This window comes from Equus caballus, chromosome 10 (assembly GCF_041296265.1).
Source record: "Equus caballus isolate H_3958 breed thoroughbred chromosome 10, TB-T2T, whole genome shotgun sequence".
Taxonomy (NCBI): Eukaryota; Metazoa; Chordata; class Mammalia; order Perissodactyla; family Equidae; genus Equus; species Equus caballus.
In genome coordinates this window covers 64,951,731-64,970,580 of record NC_091693.1, presented here as the reverse complement: position 1 = coordinate 64,970,580, position 18,850 = coordinate 64,951,731, and the positions used below count along the sequence as shown (strand labels likewise).

Below are 18,850 nucleotides of genomic sequence, written 5' to 3'. Positions count from 1 at the left end.
CTTTTTTCAAGAGCAGGAGTGGGAGACAGTTGGAGGGTAACGTTGCTTTTCCTTAACACATGCCACAGTGACCCACAGAAGCCATCCTGTGTCCTGTGTGTTCCAGACTTCTGCAAAGGGGCAGCTCCAATGGACTCCAGCCCTGCGCCCCACCCCGACCCCAGATATGAAGCAATGCCTTGGTAAATTAAGCTAAATTGGCTTCATCTAAAAATTTCACCTTAGAGATGAACATTAAATGGGCTGACAGTTTAAATTCCTTTAAGAGGTAGCCAGGAGTTCTGTGAAGCATAACAGTGTGTCTGACAGGACATCTAGGCAGAAAGAGTTATTTAACCTAACATCCTGCTAAGACTGGGAGCTTCCCTACATCTGTTATGTCTCTATAATGCAAATGGAAGAATCTGTCCATAATATCACCAGTTTTGTGACTTTAATGACATCCATTTTGAGAAGTATCTGTCTACTCTAAGTATTGGATAAATTGCTGAAAAATTGTGTCATTTGATTCTCAAGGCCTACATCCTGGAAGGAGCATCATCTGTGGCACCGAGGCGAAACTGCCCTCTCTCCTAAAACGGTAAAGTTTATTATTGGACGCTTATTCTAAAAATCTGCCTGGGGACGTCAAGCCGTACCAGTCAACCCCAAGTCTGCCTGTACTATCCCTCATGCTAACAGGTCACATCCACCTGTTCCAAACCTCTACTTCAGGCTGCATAGGTTAGAAAACCCTCCATCTTCTACCTCTAGTTTAAGGGAAGAACTCTAGTTTTTAGAAAAGCAGATGGGGAGCTGAATGCTCCCACATCCAATAACCCTCAGTTAGGATTCTGAACCTAGATTCAAGAGGTCCAGGAACAAACTTCAGAAAGTCCACGAACCCATGAAATTATCCGTAAAATTCTGTGCATATGTTTATCTCCTAGAGAAAAGGTGCACTCTAAAGTTTTCTTCTGATTGTCCAAGAAGGCCATGATTCAAACAAGAGGTTAAGAACCCCTGCCCCAGAGAGTTTTCTATGCTAGTTGACAGTCCACCCTCACCTCGCCTCTAATCTTGCTGTGGGTATCAAATTATTTAAATAGGGAAGCCTTAGCATCATTTCTTTATCAGCCTACTTTAAAATAAATTCAACCACTCTTTCTTCTTGATAGCCAAGTTGTCCTCCCAAATGACTCCCCTGATGTGGGCCAGTCCTTGTGAAGGATGAGCCTCATGCACACCTCTGTGGAACAGGCCTGGGCAGCATCTCTTTGACTATGGCATGAAGACCAGGCCAAACATGGTGGCAGTCTATGCCTCCATTTAGCTCCTTGTGACCTTTGGCCCAAGGCTCAGAACTGCAGTGGGAAGCTGCCTGGGAGGCCGCTCCTGCTTCACTTCACTTCTCCAGCCCCTCCTCACTGTCTGGCCTTCCTCCACCCGCTTACTCCATCCCTACCAAGTCATCTCTGCCTTCCTTTACTTCATTTCCACCTGATACAAGAGATTGACTCAGCACATTTTAAATTTTGAGCATTCCCTTTTACTACCTGGTCAATACACCCATTGCCCCCACTGCTCCATCACGACAAATGCATACTTAAAAACAAATTATAAATGGGGCAGCCATTGGCCATTTTAAGGGATAAATATGACTCCGCTGAGAAAATCCACAATGAAAGTTTTAATTAACTGAGAGAAATACCTTGGTTTAACTTGGTGAAATTGCAGTTAAGGTCAAGGAGAATCCAATAGAGAGGGCTTAAAGGCCCCCCTATCCTGCCACAATAATTACATTTCATACAAATCTATCTATTCATCTAGTATTTTCAAGCTGGGTTCTCACCCCATTAATGAGTCCCAACCAGCAACTTTTTAATGAAATAGAACAAAACAAATAGAAAATATCAGAGTTCATCCCATAGAAAAATAAGTATTGTTTCATGAAAGTTTTGTTTCAGTTTTAAATAGCTATGCCCTGTTTTGTGTATTCCAAAGCCTAAACAGTTTTCACATTTTAATACTTCTGAAATCATGATGCATTTTACAATTGTTGTCAGCCAGGTTGCAGTTGCAGCATAATTGTGTAAAAATCTTCTGCTGACACTTTCTGGTAAAATCAAGAAATTGCCAGCATCAAAGTGACTTAGATATTATGAAACAAAGTATGAGTGTGTGTGTGTGTACATTAAATTACAAAGCAAAATGTATTTCTTACTATGGGTTCACGGTAAATAAAAGTTTGAAAAATACCATACTAAGCCCTTTAATCAATTTTATATGTACGCTTACTGAATATTGATGTCCTAATCACAAGGAAGAGTGGTTTCTATTGCCCTTAGGCAGCGGCCGTTACATTCTCCTCTTGTTGACTTCAGAGACCGCATCCTAGTCTCAGCATCTGTGGTTTCTGCCCTCACTAACTGTGTGACCCCTGCAAGTCACTTCTCTTCTCAGGGCTGCAGTTTTCTCATCCATAAAAAGAGGATGCTGCAGGAGCTGTCTAACATCGCTTCCAGTTCTAACAGTCCAGGAAGCGTGCAGGTAGGCATTCAACTCTCACATGTCTGTGATGAGCCCTGTCTGTATATTCTCTTCTTCTCTGCCTCCTTTATCTCTTGTAGACTTCTTCACAACACAACCCAAAGAAAAAGGGACATCAAAAGTCTATTTTTTAAATCATATAATATGATTTTAAGTATTCCAATAAAGTTTGTAATATTTTAAAATGTTAAAACATAATACGGGAATTACAATAAGGGTTATACCTTTGTTTTTTAATGGGTGACATGTGGAGCTCTCATTCCTGACTCAGATCCTTTTTTCTCTGCCTCACTGTCCTTAGCTTTTTTCCTATCCATCCCATTTCCTGAATTTACATTTTGGTCTCCATCCTAGCGTGCTCACTCAGGCGTGGAGCCTGGCCCCTGGGCTGGGGAAGTCACTCTGCGGTTCCCAGTTCTTCTTCTCCACATCTGTTCCAGCACACCTCCCACAATATCATTTGTTTACTTGTCGGTCTCCCTTATTCAACTGTGAGAGCCTTAGCAGCAGAGACCTCTCCTTATTTATCTTTGTATCCCCAGCCACAGAACAATGCCCAGCACATCGTGAACACTAAGTGAGTAAGTGAATAAATGTGCGGCATGAGGTCAATTTCCACACAAGCACAGGAAAACACACACTCAGGCAGACATTCTTCTGAGCAGAAACCACATCTCAGATTTCTGTGTTCCATGGCACCCAGCCCTGAGACAGGTCCCAGCCTCTGAGGACCTGAGCTGCTGGTTCATTCACTGCTTGCACAGACACTGATCTGTACCCAAATATTCATTCCTGCGCTTCTCTCCAGTCTTTCACTTCCTCAACCTATGCCAGTATCCTGGCCCAAGCCAAGACTCTGGGTCAAACTGTCTCTGCCCCTGCTAGCAGCAGCCTCTGACAAGGGGCTGAGTGACAAAAGGCATTATTTCAGCCTCAGGACCCAAAAGCAAGATGGAGACAACCAAATTCCTTCCTGTTCCCACTAGGGGCAAGCTTGGCATTCCAGGTGTGGAGAAGAGGGGGTCCCATGGGTGCTGGGCTGCTCAGGAGTGAGTGAGGCTCGTCTCTCTATTCCTCCCATGCACAGCTGGTTTAGAGCAATACAGTGGTGGCTATCACTTACTGGGCCCCTGGATGTTCCTGGAGAGTACAGGTGATGGGAGCTAAATAAAATAATCAGGTTGATATAGGTTTTATTCAATATACCATCCCATCTCCCTACATACATAGGGGAGAAAAATTGAGGTCCACATCACCATTACTAGCCTTGATCAAATATTTAGCCAAATATCTAGATTCTGGGGATGTCAAACATCTCCTTGTCCACAGCTGAATTACACGGTCATAAAGAAGTAAACCTAACTGACATTTATTAAGTGCTAAATGTCTGCATTAGAAACAGAAAGGAAGTGAGCAAAAGAGCTTGAATGAAGAGGGAGTTCTTGGGGCCGGCTGGTGGCTGAGTGGTTAAGTTCGTACGTTCCGCTTCGGCGGCCCAGCGTTTCGCCGGTTCAAATCCTGGGCGTGGACATAGCACCGCTCGTCAGGCCACACTGAGGTGGCGTCCCACATGCCACAATTAGAATGGACCCACAACTGAAATATACAACTATGTACTGGGGGGATTTGGGGAGAAAAAGCAGGAAAAAGAAAAAAAAAGATAGGCAACAGTTGTTAGCTCAGGTGCCAATCTTTAAAAAAAAAACAAGACGTTCTGCTTGTAGAGGAATGGAAATGCTCACTCAAGCTCACCTCTGTTTACTCTAGTGCACTTTCATTTTCTCCTCACATCACATTTAATATACAATGCCCTAAATGAAACACCGTAAGACATCTAAACTTTGCAACCAACTCTTCCTGAATTTCTATTTACTTCTGGTTGTCTTGATTTAAGCATCAATAAATACAAATAATTTCTATGAGCTCCATTCCTGGTATAGGGATTGGGATTGTACCTCTTCATAATTAATTCTCTGGGGTCTGTCTGTTTTTAATTGACTCTTTAAGTCAAGTTCAATGCTGTGGAATTTGGGAGGCCAATATTCTTTTCTACTTATTAAATAATTCAGGGTAGACGAAAATGAAAATTATGTCATTGGTACAAGGCTTTTCTGGTGCCAACAGACCATAAGATTGAGGATTCTTTTTTTTTTAATCAGTAGTGACTTGATAATCAGGTTTGAAGCTCCATTAGATTTACAGCAGTGGTGTCTGCTGCCTTCACATTCGATTCACAAATTTCTCATACTCGATATACTCTCGATGGTACCATTTTAACCAGGAGTAAGAAGTTGTCAAATTAAATCATGGACCTGGGATGTGAGGCCACCTTCTCTCTCTCCCATTCACCTGAAGTACTTTAACCACCCCTTCCCCGGAGCATGCCTCATCAGCTGTGCAGTGCAACACAAAGGGGGAAATGTTTTCCCAACCCAGAAACTCATCAACTTGGACCCTGAAGCATGACATCTGAATACCTTACAGCAAGAGCTGGAGCAGCTCACAACTGCTATACACGATCATTAACAACCTGCTTGCATTTCCAGCGCCGCCTTCGTGGATTAATGTATGCACTATGTATTAAACCATCTGCCACAGAGTTTGACCCAGTCTTTCTCCATAGTGGCCAACTGCAAAGGTTACCCCTGAGTATTAAGAGGCAGGGCACACTTTCATTACATTTATCTTTCCCAATTATTTAGTTTTATCATAGGGTCTTTTGTCCTCAACAGAATACCTTTTCGGGCTCCTGTATCCCATATTTATTTAGCCTGGAGTCTAATGAAAATATATTTAATCCTCTATGTCAACTCTCTTAAAGTTCAGCATTAGCCTTTTATAAAAATCAGGTTAAAGAAGAATGAACTAGACATTTCCTGTGAAGATGGGACATAGCCTGATTATCAGCGAATAGTTTGATGTACTTTTGTCCACTTTAAAAAACTGTCTTTAATGCAAACATTTAAAATCTATTTTTTTACTCTAGGCGAGGAACACAGTTGAGGCCCCTTCACACTGGACCACGTTCCTCTCTCAGGATGCTGAGAGGCAGTTTGTATCAGGGAGTATGAGGACTGAAATTTTTTGTTCCCTCTGCTAGCTGACAGCTCCGTGAATGGAATTGCATCTGATGTCAGGTTACCTCATTATATTTATATATTTGTAGAGCAGGGTTTGGCTTTTTTTGGTGTGGGGGAGGGTAGTGGAGGAGAAGGTAATCCTCTGTGGTTTTTCAAGTGAAAGCAACTTAAGAGAAAGTAGCAAACTTCCCCTCCTTCCTGTCATCTACTTCCAAATAAGCAATAAGTATATTAAGTGTCACTACTCCTAATATAAACCCCTGGGATGGTATGCTATTAATTTATCTGTACTCTGAGGAATATCATCCACTCCCTCCCAGGTTCTTAATCCAAGGCAAAGCTTTATTCCTTGCCTTTGGTTATTTATTTTCCTCAAGGGTCCCTTTGGAGGGAGTCAGCCAAACTCTAAGTGAATTACTTAGATTTTTGAAAATCCAAACAACTTACCTTACTTTTTGCAAGGCTATATTTGGTCATTTTTATTTAGGTTTATATTGAATGCTAACTCAAGACACAAGTACTACTTTCTCTGTTTTTTTCTCAGAGGCTTCTCAAATGGCAACCCTACAAACTCTGTACTGTTCTGTTCTTCTTCAGAGTCTGACTTTTGGCCAAATTATGATAATGGAAGTTCACCAGTCTAAAATCCAGAGTCGTTCTGTGTACATGTGTGTGTGTGCCCCTGCACGCGCACAGGAACACACTTGGAGGATTGCAGCTGTAAGCACTGAGGGATACCTCGGAGAGACCCCAAGGATTTCCCAGTTTTCAGGTATGCCTGCAACATCATACTTTATCTCCCTTCATATGCTTTGGACCTTCTGATTTATGGCACTTAAGCATCTCAAATTTGCTCCAGCTGATTTTCCTTGGAGATTCAAAGCACCATTTTAGTTGCACCAAATCCCTATTAAAAACTGCTCTACATCAAAAATACAGGACAGGGAAGCCACAGCCAACTCTCCACATCTTTCTCTCACACTGTTTTCTCATCTCCTTACAGCACAGCTTCTGATACTCAATGTGCATAAGCACCTTGTGTGTTTCCACTATCTTTCATTGCTTTCTGAAATGTCATCTGTTTGCCCTCTCCACTTCCCACTGATCTTTAACAGGTCTTCCGAATTTCCTGAGACAGATTTTTCACTTTTCTAAAGGATGCCTTTTTAGTACTAATAAAACTTTCATACTTGTCTGCTTAATCACGCCAGCTTTACTGTCCCCTTTTTACTTTTTTGTTTTTTGGCTCAGAGGTATATGAACCATCTGTGCCTCTAAAACAGTTTGCTTAAATAGCCTCCAGGCAGATTTTATGGTTTTTAAGTTTTTTACTTTAACCTTCAGCCTGCTGTTAGCCATTTTCATCACAGTTTTAAAATCAGCCTCTTTTGGAAACGACTGTCACTATGTGTGGTTTTCAGAAGTTACTGGAACTGGAGAGGGGGCCACTGACTCCAGCTGTTCAGTCACCGGAGGCAGGTACAGGTATGGTTAGCCTTGATAAGGGTCATCTCCTCTATTTGGCATCCTGAAGAGAGACGCAGACGCCTTCATTTAGAATATCCACAGCCACATCAGCCAGTTAAGACCCAGGAAGATAAAATCTGAATTACTTACTTGCCTATTTATTTATCACTACATTTCTACAGAGTTGTTATCATGATCCTAGGCACTAAAAGAGATACCAGGCTGAAACAAAGAATACAAAGAAAGAGAAGAGAATTCTTCCCTTCCCGCCACACCACTGTGCCATGAGAATCGCCCTCCGTTATCGTGCCAGGAGACACACTGTTCTGTGTCCATTTTATCACAGTTGTCTAGTCTGCGGACCTGAGCATCAATAAGCATTCCTCTATCCTGGAATTTATCATCGCCCAAACTTCCTGTCTGCCCTTGCATTAATGTTAACATAGCTCTATAGTTCTCTCTCTACAACAAAACCACATCTCTTTCCACACCCAGCGGTGGGGGGAAGGTGGGAGAGGGGGGGATCTGCCTTTTCTGTGGCTCTCTCCATCAAAAAGTGACTTACCGCATTTATTTTCAATCATCCCACCATATTTGTCAGATAGTAATTACACTCTTTTCCTCTCTTAACTCAGTGTATTTTCACCCAATCTTTTCTCTGTTGTCATTGTTGCTTTTCTGATACATTTGATAATTAAAAACACTTAGGCTCTTACAGTCATCGTTATTTTTTATTATTATTTATTTACAAATGCTTCTAGCTTCAGGAGTTACAAGCTGTCAATATACTTCCTGAATTGAGTTAGTAGTAATGTTCTAACTCTATAGTCGATGAAGCTGAGTGAAAAGTCAGGGAAGGGAGAAGCCGGCAGGCAAGCAATGAATCCCCAAGGGCTGGTAAGAATGAATGAATGAACAAATGAATGAATACACAAACAAATGGATAAATGAGATTATTGTTCCAGGGAATATTTGTTTAATTGTTTTCTTGTTTGTCGGTAGAGTTCCATCCCTTCATGAAGAACTTGAAATTAGCAAAGAAGTAGCTAATCAGGGCCAGGATCAGAAATCAGGCAGCTGTGTCCTCAGCCCAATAAGCTCATCCTTTCTCTAGTTAATGCCTCTTCATCTTTCAGATTTCAGTTCAAGCACTACTTCCTCAGGGAAGCTTCCAGATTGCTTGGCTAGTCAGATCTCCCTGATAGAGACTCTCTCTGTGCCCCACCATTGTAGCACTTGCCACAGTAGCAATTTCACATTTGTGCTGTTATTTAAATAAATGTCTGTCTCCCACTAGATTGTAAGCTTCATGAGGGCAGGAACCAGGTTTTTCTTGTCCAGTGTAACTCCACCGACTATCACAGTGCCTGGCACATAGTAGCTGCTCAACAAATATTTGTTGAATGAATAAATAGATTAACAACTGTGAAAGTTGCAGCCTTCAAGATCTCTGCTCCTTCAGCCAACCGAACTTGATGCATTCAGCCTCAGACTAAATCACGATTTGTTTGACCACTCCCCTTTCCCTTTCGTTTAACAGACAGTTTTCAGCCACACAGAAAGTAGCTTAAATGTGTGGGGAGGCGGGCGAACTCTTGATGGGTAACAGCAGCCTCTTCCCATCACCCATCCAGTCCCAGGCATCTGCCTCCCCATATCCAATACAGTCCTTAGCAAACATCTCCCAGGTCACTTACACAGATGAAACTGTATCCTGGGCTATCTGCTATTCTAACTGACCACTGTTCCTCTTCACAAGTGAGCACAACTAACAGCTAACCACAATCCCTTAGTCTTACATCTATGTGATCTCATGTTCTATAAAGTCCAAAAAGAATAGAAAAAGTCAGCACTTTTGGTCCTGGTACTAAAGCCAACATTTTAATAATCAGATTTTCAAAGCAGCTGGTCCTGGATGGAAGAAGTAGTTCTATGATGACTGCTAACCACATTTTTCTCTTTCAATCCACACTTGGATTCCAGATTCCTTCTTCCACATGAAAAGAGTAGATGGGCAGGACACATTCACTGTATAAAGAATTCAGCCTCATGAGATAACCTCATGAGATCACCTCTCCTTCTCTCTAGTGGACATCTGCTGGCACCCACCATCAGTCATCACTCTGACCCCTTCTCTCTTTTAATAGTTTCCAGATTTTCATCCTAGGAGCTACCCTTCCCCATGCAGCCTCCCATGGGCTTTAGAGGGAAATGAGCACAACTCCAACATCAGCAAGAAGCCTTGATTAGCTCAGGCTAAGGCTAATCAGAACATTGCCAGCTCACAGTCCCCAGTTCAGGCACGTGCATGTGACCTACACATAGACAATGAGTGTGAATTTCAAGACTCTTGCTTGGAATACTAGGACACAAGCACTCTGTCTTCAATTGGATGGGAACGAGGAAGCATATAGTCCTGCTTGCTGCTAGCAGCCATCCCATAATGTCTGGCGAGCTTGCTTTGGAATATAGCCAACACTCTATACAGAAGAATATAGAGATGAGAAGAAGTGAGACCCTGATAAGACCACTGCACTGCAGGATCAACCTCACCTAAAGCATCCCCTAACTTAGGACTTGCCAGTTCCACCAGATAAAAGATGCCTTTTATTGTTTAAACCAATTTGAGTTGGGTCTTCTGTTACTTGCATTAAAAGTCCTGATACATCCTATACAGAATCACCAAATTAAGTCTTCTCTTAGAATAAAATAAACTTCAGACTAATTCCTTTACCCAAAGACGGTCTCTTCAAAGTTACCACCTCCTTTTCATCACACTATTTCTGGGGGTAGAGCTTGAGAAGGCCCATGGATGCTACAGGTGTCTCAGCTCAAGACCTGGGTTCTGTGTTGAACCTGCCTTCTGAGGCCTTAAGCTCCTCACTGGGTTGGGGGCAAGCCCATCCACCCTATAGAAAGAAAATCACTGTGTCAGAACATTTAACCAACAACGTCCATCCTTGGTTCATTTCCTCCCACTCTTTCCGAAAAAAAAAAAAAAAAAAAAAAACACCCTAAATTAGTTCAACACACTTTTGCTACTGGAAAATGTTTCATAACTGCTAGTGAATAATTCAGTGAATACAATATTTTTAGTTTTCTATTGCCAGACACACCCAACTTCAATGGGAATGCTCTTGCCTTTCTCACTCTCCAAATCTCCTTTGCATCCAGGATCTTAAATGTACTACTTCCTTAACAGACATCCGATCAACAACGAAAATCAGATCACGTCACACACCCTGCTCAACAACTCCCAACAGCTGCCATCACACAGAGACTAAAATCCAAACTATTAACTCTGTGGCTGACATGATCTGGGCCCTAACCACCTTGATCGTTCAACTCCAGACACTCTGACCTTCTTGCTCTTGTTCAAAAATGCCAAGCCTGTGCCCCCCGAGGACCTCTGCTTTTCTCTTGCTCCTCCTCCCCTCTGGAACTCTCTGCTACAAGCTTTTCACACAACCAGCTCCATCACTTCATTTTGTCCCTACCCACACGTCACCTCCTCAAAGAGAACTTCTATGACAACCAGATATAAAACAGCAACCCATCACTATCCATCCCCTCATCCTGCTCTTTCTTACAGTATTTATTACTACCTGAAATCGTGTTATATATATACCGTACTGCATCACTTAGCGGGGATATGTTCTGAGAAAGGTGAATTGGTCATTGTGCATACACCAGAGTGTACTCAGACAAACCTAGACGGTATAGCCTACTACACACCTAGGCTATACGGTGCTAATCTTATGGGACCACCACCGTATATGCCGTCTGTCATTGACTGAAAGATCGCTATGGAGCACATGACCTACATATTTTTAACTTGTATATTCTCTGTCTCCCTTAGACAATGTAAATCCCTTTCAGGCAGGGACTTTTCAGGATCCACTGAACTTAAAAACGTGCCTAGCACACCATGGCTCAATATGTCTTTTTATTTTTTATTTTTAAGAACGAATGAATGAGGGTTGGCCCAGTGGTATAGTGGTTAGGTTCAGCATGCTCCACTTCAGCAACACAACTTCATCGGTTAGAATCCTGGGTGCCAACCTACACCACTCGTGAAGCCATGCAGTGGCGGCGTCCCACATATAACATAGAGGATGGGCACAGATGTTAGCTCAGGGCCACTCCTCCTCAAGCAGAAAGAGGAAGATCGGCAACAGGTGTTAGCTCAGGGCCAATCTTCCTCACCAAAAGAAATTAATAATAATAATAAATGAACGAATAAAGAACAAGGTTTTTTAAAGCTTGGCTAAAAATAAACAAGCAAGCAGAACATAGGCACTTGTCTCCTGTTGGGCAAATCCTCCTCGTCTTTAACTATTTGCCCAGCTTCGCATCACCTGACCCTGGCTCTCTGTATTCCTAAATCCTTTGACACCAACAACTTAAATTGCTCCAACTTATGAAACACACAACCCTACAAATGATCCCAGAAAGTGTCAGGGCCTTCAAAGATTCTTCTTATAACAAAGAGTTGGATGTGCAGTCATAGAACTGCTCACCATATTTGAAATGATATGAAATCATCCCATTGAACCAGACTACAAGATAACATCGCTTATCAGATCCATATAGAAATCACCACCTTATCATGGAATGTTTGGCAAAAGGCCTATGAAGTAGACTAGCAATCAACATACCTCAAAATTCCTATTAACCACTGAACCCTCAAAATACACTTATCAGAGTGGGATCCAGCTCTCTTAATGCTAATTAGCTAATCAAGAAAGTGAAACACTAAGAAAGTTTAAGTTTGTGTGACAAAAATCGGATGCAAAATCTTTGATTTATGTCATAAATTCTCCTATCTCTGTGGAAAAAAATAATCATTTCAAAGTCAAGGCAGTAGTTTTTTCACAATCAAAAGTGGTTAACTACTTTTAAATACATTTCAACATATTTATGAAGGAATTCTCCTATATGCCGCCAAAGCTCACTCATAAATCAGAATAATGTTTCCAAAGTACATTTGGAAGTAAAAAATTCATATCTACCAACTATATTTTCCTCTATCAGAAGATGAATTAAGCATAAAATACATTAACGTCTGAATTTATAATAGGAGTGGTTAACCCTTAGCCATAGCAAACTAATGAGGAATATTTTACCACGGAAGGATTAATCAGAGCTCTCCAACACCATGCAATTTGACATTTTGAGGACTTAATCACAAATGGATTTTATTCCTCCATTTACGTTTCATCATGGGGATGCCATACAAAGACACTACACGTTAGAATAAATGTAATTCTTGAGCTTACTCTTGTGCTTTAAAGAAATATTATTTAAATAATATTCCATAGCTCTTAAAAATAGTCCTCACAGAAGCAACACTACTACGATTATGTCATCTCTGGGCCACAGTCAGCTCAAACACTGAGAAAACATCAATATAGACATAGTGAGGCTCAGAGCCTGGATCTGGCTAAGCCTCTGCTAGCAATGAGACAACAACACAAATTCTGAAAGGTTGTGATTACTGACATTGGCTTCCATCCCCAGCCATTGATTACCTCTATCTTTGTTAAAGACTACAGGAGTTTCATTTAACTAGAGTGCACAGTAAATTGCAGCCGAGTTCAAGCATCCTTTATGGATTCATTAAACCATTGATCTGCCTTCTAGTGCTTGTAGTAGTATCCAGCCCTGGCCCACAGCCTGTGTTTACAGAGAATGCAACAGACTGACGTTTATAACCTCCAAAGGCAGTCTGTCGGCAGACATTAGATTCCACTGTGTGCACGGCCACCCTAAGAGTGGACTGTAACACAGGGAATTTCCCATTCTCAGTCTGAACTGCCAGGGCAGGAATTAAGTAGCCATCTGCAACAAGATTTTCTTCACTCCATCTCAATCTATGATAACATGAACAAAGAGCAAAGAGCCCAATGAACGAAGATTTACACATGGCTTGCCCACTTCACAGTTTTGCTTACGTGTACAAAAGCTATCCAGAAGTATTGAGTTGGGGGAGGAATAAAAATAACCATGGGTGTGCCTATAGTTGGCATGTCCTGCATATGGCCCTTTTGAGTGTACTGGTTTTGTGACCAGACACTGCAAAAGTGTACCAGAGAAATGCTGGACTCAAACTACTACCTTAAATATCCCAAGGCAAGCCACCTGGCCTGTTTTAGGCATGCACTTATTTAGAAAGCTAAACATTTTCAACAAAGCATTTGAATTAACAGAGCATAACTATAATCCTAGGAAAACGCACAATCCAATCTCTCTTCGTTTCTCTGGACAGTGCCCTAAGTGCTCTTAGAAACTTCTTCCTCTGATCTCTATTAATAAGGTCTCATCACACCTTCCTTTTAAAGCCAGGCAGAAAGAGTAACTCGGTGCTGGATGGAGCTTATGCTGGGAGAAGCACATCAAAATGACCCATTAGATAATCCTTTAAATATTCATTCTTCAGATAAACCTGAACACCGTTAGCAGCAAGGTGAGAAAGTTGGCAATGCAAGTGACTGGGTCAATAAGGAGAATGCATGTCCCAAATAACTAGATCGCTTCCTGATCGTTTGTTTCACTGAACTGCCCCCTGCCCAAACAGACAGCTGGACTCTGAACTCAAAGCACGCACATTCATCACTCTGTAGCCGCAGTCACCAGAACACAATGTAGCTGATGCAATCTGACACTGTGGTTAATGTTAAAAGGGAGCGTGCCTTTGAGATGGATTGGATAATTACCAGCAGTTCACAGGAGCAAAACCTGATTCAAGTGTACAGCATTAGCTATCACCAGAAGGATGGCCAGAGACTGACTATGTCTGAAAATTAACATTCAAGCATATATGTCAATAGCCCTGTATATTGATCTCTGGGCGACCAGATTCGTGTCTACGAAAAATTCTCCCTCTTCCTTGTGCTCATTGAAAAGAAATGTTGAACAAAGATTGGGGCTTGAAGCTATTTGGAGCTTTAATCACCTCTTCATATTTAATCTAAACTATCTAACATTATTCAGAAGTTGACATCCATTCTAGGTTAACAGTTTAGAATCACTTCTCTGATTCCTCCACAATCTCCCAAAATGTAACCCATTAAAAACTAGATGTGGCTATTCCTTTCTTTCAGTACAAACTCACTGGCCCCATCTTGTATGAGTCTGAGGTATCCCCAGACCAGGGTTTCTCAAGTGGTGTCCAAGTGTTCTGGTAAACATAAGGATCACACACCTTTCCCCCAAGCTTCTGATGGCTTCCTAGGGCATTGTGTCCCACCCTGCAGAACCTCTGCCCTGCAAACTTTTCTGGTTTTCTTCAAGGGCCTAGGCATCACTTTAGCCTGACCTACATCTTAACTTCACTGGCCAGAATTTTCCTGCTCTAACCACCCCCACCCCCACCCTCACCATATTGTTTCAAAGGGCTGGCACCGCCCCCTCCTCTGCTATTGCTTTTTTCATAAGTTCTCATTTGCAGCAGCTCATCAATATTCCATTCCATATTTCAAAATACCAGAGAACAAGAAAACAGTTGGGTTTGTTGTTCTTCCCTCAAAGCTTCCTGAGGACACCCTTGTTTGCTGGGACAGAGAGGGATCGCAGCCATGGGCCTGCAGACTGAAGCCCTGGGAGGCCAGGGCCTCTACACGCAGGCAGCGGGGGAGCCAGCAGCACAGTTCCAATGGACACCGCAGAACCAGAGGAATCCTCCTGCAGGCCAGGGCACAGGCAGACAGACCCCACAGGCTCTTTGGTGCCCCATAAAAACAAAGTGAAGCCACAGAAAGAACTCTGGTGCTCCCTGGGCGCACTGACTTGTCAATTGAGAATATTTGCCAGCAACTGGCAAAAGCGAGTCTGTGGCCTGAGCTTCAGGCAGTCAGGGGACATTAATTACGGGTAATTCCTTAATATCCTTCCCCAAAACTTCATGAATGATAGCCATTTGCAAATTAAATCTCGCAGGTGTTTAAAGGGAAAAAAAGTAGACAGGTTAATCACTAGATTAACAGGGCGATTGTTACATGTTTCTTCTACACTACTAGGTTCTAGGGTTAAGTCTGAAACTGAGACTTTTTCCCAGGATATATGCAAGCTTAACATAAAGACCAATAGTCTAAATACAATGTAGCTCCAAATAATATAATATACATGCTAATTAGCAAAGGATTCTTCCAAAAGAGATCTCTTCCAAGCTCTCTTCTATATCCCTCTATATCCAGGGATATAGTTTGAAAGTAAAAGAAATTCTTATTTTACAATATTTCCCTAGTTGAATATCTGTTATTATTATATAATTGTTAGGAGATCTTAATGACATCATCTGCAAATGTTGTTTATATCTATATACCCTTTTTATATTTCATTCATCCTTATCCTTATCTCTTATCCACACAGGTTTCTTCCCACTGTGGTTTGTTGGGGAACAGTAGCATTATGATATTACAGAAGTATTTCTATCTATTCTTGTCTCAAATTATGGAAAAACTAGAACAAGGAATCAAAACTTTGGTGCTCTCGGGAATTTGTGTCTATTACCAAAATATCAATGCCACTAATCCACAAAGAACATCATAAATTTGAGATCTGAACAAAGAAAGAACACAATCATCCTTTACATTGCCTGCGTTGGCCATTTGCCTTGAGTTTTGATTTCCTGCTTGATGTGTGGACATTAGTTTAGACAACAGGATACTTCCTATGAAGAAGGAAAAAGATCAAATACAGGATATTTGAAAATGACTACTATTTGTGGTCTTGTTTGTTATACTCGTTTTTAAAGGGCTAATGGTTACAAGGCATTATTCCCTTAGGAAAGAATATTTTTAAGTGTCTCTTATTGTGCAAAGCAAAACTGGGATTTGTTGGACTAAATGCTTCAGTATTTCTTGCAAAACCAATGAGGAGTCTCTGCAACTTTCTGAGTCCTAGGAGAATCGCTCAGCTAGAAACATCCTCAAGTCCTTCTCTGCTTGTGGCCTCAAAGAGGGGCGAGGAAAAGAATGAGCTATCAGTTCTCTGAAAAGTCCTTAGTGCATGAAGCAACGAGACTGACATCCCACTGTTTGGCCAATGCCTATAGACTACAAAAGTATTTTTCTTATCCACTGTTTCAAAAGGTTTTGAGCCAGCAATTGAGCCTGCGGGGGATAAGGATTCTACAAAATATAATTATGAATTAACACTATCTAATTCTTAGAGCCAACATCCTGAAATGCGTAAGCTAGTAGTTAGGTTCCTTAAACGAATACAGCTGTGATTCACAGGCCTCTCCTAGCAGAAGCGTTTTGAAGAAAGCCTACACACTTGCAGCAATCCAAACAACTCTTCAAATAAAATTTTAAATTCAGTTTAAAAATATAACCTACATGCCATAAAGGAGTAACTTGGCTTCAATCCATCCCGACTTCATAGTGCCAGGGTTTCTGAGAGATGTAGGTGACATTCTTAATCTAATCCATCAAACAGACACAGAGACCCAAAGAGAACGGAACGTTCGAGAAGCAAATGAAATTTAAAGAGCCAATTTTCAGTGGGCCTTCATTTTCAGAGTTGGGCTATTTTTGTCCTTGTTTTTAGCAGAAAATCAGTTCCTGCTGCTATACCCAAGCATTTGTGAAGAGGAGAGCAGAGCAACCGCAGGCACAGCTGTCCAATTTACATTCACAAATGCAGGTGTTGCTCAGACACAAAACAGAGGTCAGCTGAACGCTCTCCTAATTAGCTACCTTTTTTGCTAGGATTTTTCTTTGTAAAGTTATGCTCGCAATTTGGGTTCAACTTACAGACCATTTTTAGATCCCGGCATGCTATCCACCAAGAAGCAGGCTGTCATTATAAAGCATAATTTACAGCATAATCAATTTTCCATGTTTTTTAAAATCCACATTATACCTAAGGCAAAATTCTGCTCCACACACACATTATTCACCCTATTTTCCATCTACTTCTCAATATTTAAAAGTGTAGAATTTAGCCTAAATATCTTTTATGTGGGAAAGGGAAGAATTTTCTCCTTTTGCTTAGATTAAGAAACTCTACAATTTTAATAATGAGGACTAAAGACTTTGTGAAATGATATGAGAAGTAGCTATTTGCTATTGTCTTCGGGGGGAACACCCTGGGGCTTATTACAGCAGTTCTTAGACGTGGCAGGATGGAGACTGGTATCAAATACAATCCATTAGGAAACCCAAGCCCGAAATGAAATGACCACAAAATCCTATCAGGTCACAGAAATGCAGCAGCTGTACATGTTTATTGTAATACAATAGGATATTGTTGCAGAGATAACACTCTTAAAATTAAAAAAAAAAGAAAAAAGAATCCAGCAAGCCACGTGACCAGTTTATTTCTCTGTTTGAAAAGCGAGACCATATAGTGTGGCAGAGCTTTGAATACATAAATAAGAGTGAAGATGGCAGAGAAGACAGGTATTGTATGTACACTAATGGGCTGCTGGGATCAGCCGTCAAAGTTACTGGCTAAACTTCAAGCCCCTGCGACTCCCAGGTTTTGCAGGATGTTCAAAGATCTACCCAAATAACTCCTTGCAGGCCGTGAAAGTTAATGGCTCTCCTGCCCCTGCTGATTTTCCCTACTGTAAGTATTCCAAATGCTAATTCTTCTCTTGGCCCCTGGTTATCCATTTTTTAACACTATATGCTATCGAAGTTTAAATTAAGTCTGATCTTAAACTTTATTATGATGTAATATTATATGTATATTATTTATATTACATTCTCTATTTTATAAAGTATTCTGGGCTGCTGTTCCACATAGAATCAGGTGCCTTTCTTCAAAGGCTTACTAAAGTAAGATGGCTTTGCAAAGTGTAACGTACCACCAGGATTGTGACATATTCATCTTGCTTGATTTTATTCACTACAGGAAGTCCATCAAGATTCAGACCCATAACCCTTCCGAATCATAGAAAGACAAAAATCCCTGTTCTATAGCCATCTTCTGGGATGGAATGCAAAGTATTTTGTTGTGGTAAGTAGGGATTTGAAGACAAAAGCACTGGGTCCACTCCTGTGATTGTCACCCCAGTGTTCAGCATTCAAAACGGGAGCCCCAGGGTCTCAGAGATCATTTTAATCCTCCTATATTAAAACAAAACGTGTCTCCCATGTGTTGCTCCAACCACTCTCCTCTGAAGCCTCACTGGCCTCTCCCAAGGGAAAGTGAACTCAACTTGTGACTGTCCCAAAAGAATTCCAAACAATTTCCTTACTTGCCTCTCTGTTCCAGTGAAGATTATGAGCCTAATTCTTAGAGACTGCTACTAAAATTCCACCCCACTGAATCCTGCAGCCTAATTCTTTCGGCATTATGCTTTTTGGCAGAATGATGTGACCCAAATTTGCAGGAGGTAATTTGCTGCAACAGTGCTTCTTGCAATGCAGTGAACCCAAGAGTAGCATTTCAGGATTGCAAATATCACACTTAAAAAAAATACTAATTGTTTGCTTCAAGAAAGGACAGATTTTGATTTTGTATTATGGAAATGGAAATGGTTAGCAAAATGTGGACGATTCTATGAACTGAGGAAGCTTTACAGATCAATGGAAAATAATCAAGAACTAGCAATCCACTTCAGCAACTGGTGGCAAAATGTTGTAGCGGTCCTTTAAAGATTAAGAAATTAGCTGTGTGTGTATGTGTGCGTGTGAGGGTAAAAACATCACGCATGCCATTTCCCATCAGTGGTGGCTAATACTATTCCAAAAGAACATTTTCAGATCTAAGATGTCTTAAAACAAAAAAAACAAACCAAAAAAAAAAAAAAAAAAACTATA

General features: G+C 41.2%; 1 protein-coding gene across 5 annotated transcripts in view; it reads right to left on the bottom strand.

Moving 5' to 3' along the window:
* Positions 1-18,850, bottom strand: part of SOBP (sine oculis binding protein homolog) — a 156,091-nt gene that overhangs the window by 97,685 nt on the left and 39,556 nt on the right. The window lies entirely within an intron of this gene.